Here is a 1479-nt window from a genome sequence, read left to right on the forward strand (position 1 = left end):
AACCCGCCACCTTAGGTGTATGTGGCTGGCACCTTAGCCGCTTGAGCCACAGGCGCCGAGCCATTTCTGTTATATTCTATTGGTCAAAGTAGTCACAACATTCTTCCTAGATTCAAGAGGAGGAAAATTCAACTCCACCTATTGAAAGAATAACCAGATTCTAGAAAGACATATGTGATGGGAGATATTGTTGCAGCCATTTTTGGAAAATACAATCCGCACAGAGGTTACTGAAGTTCATTCAGATGGTGGTGATGTGGACTAGGGAGGTGACTGCAGTGGAAATAGAGAGGACTAAATATAATTAAGAGGTGTTAGGAGGATAAGATTTCTAAGACTTGCTGATGGCATGGATGAAGGAGATTAAGGAGAGTCAATAGCGGATAGATGTTAAATGTGTGTGACAGTCTAAGATAAACTAGGAAGACAGTGCAAAAAAAGAACAAAAATAAGCCATGGGCTGAGCCCTGGAGTAGATATCAAGCAGAAGAGAAGAGAGCAAATATAGACAAACAGTTCAGGAAGCAGGACATTTGCTGTTGGGTGTGGATGTGTAGGGGGCTGATTAAGAAACGGTTTTTCTCTTAAGCCAGGCACTAACCCTGGGCCTCTAATTCTAGACCCAGAGCAAGAAAATAAATTTGTGAGGATGATTGTGAGGGTTCAAGCTGGGCTTGAATGACCCTCTGATGGGGAGGAGCAAAACACTTTCAGAGAAAGAAGCACAGGGGATAGGAGACAGGGCAGAGTTTGGCTTTTTTGTTTGAGACAATGAAGGGCCAGGAAGGTGTTAACCTTGGCAGATAGAGTCAGAGTCATGGTCTAAGAACTTTTGTCCCAAGCCAACATTTCACAAGGGTAGAACCAGAGGCCCAAGAGGGGACATCACCAGCCTCTCCTTCCCAGCCTTGTACTGGTCACTCACAAAAGACAGTACACATCAGGGGAGATTGGCCAAGGCTGAAGGGCAGACAGATTACACATCCAGGAGCCACATCTCACAATCTCACACATGCCAGCAGGGGACAGCAGAGAGCCAGGGAGCCCTGGCGGAAGAAAAGACCAAAGTCAGAAAATGGGATTGGGGTGGGATGCTGGGCAATTTGAGATTGTTGCCACATTTTTTTTTTTTTTTTTTTGAGACAGAGTATTGTTCTGTCTCAAAAACTAGAATGCCATGGCTTCAGCCTAGCTCGCTGCGACCTCAAACTCCTGGTTGAAACTATCTTCCTGCCTCAACCTCCCAAGTAGCTGGAATGACAGGCATTAGCCACCATGCCCAGCTAATTTTTCTATCATTATCATTATCATTATTATTATTATTATTATTATTATTTTAGAGACAGAGTCTCACTTTCTTGCCCTCCATAGAATGCTGTGGCATCCCAGCTCACAGCAACCTCCAGATCCTGGGCTTAGGCAATTCTCTTGCCTCAGCCTCCCGAATAGCTGGGACTACAGGCGCCCACCACAACACCC

This window comes from Otolemur garnettii, unplaced genomic scaffold (genome assembly GCF_000181295.1).
Source record: "Otolemur garnettii isolate 467f Iridium unplaced genomic scaffold, OtoGar3 scaffold00025, whole genome shotgun sequence".
Lineage (NCBI taxonomy): Eukaryota > Metazoa > Chordata > Mammalia > Primates > Galagidae > Otolemur > Otolemur garnettii.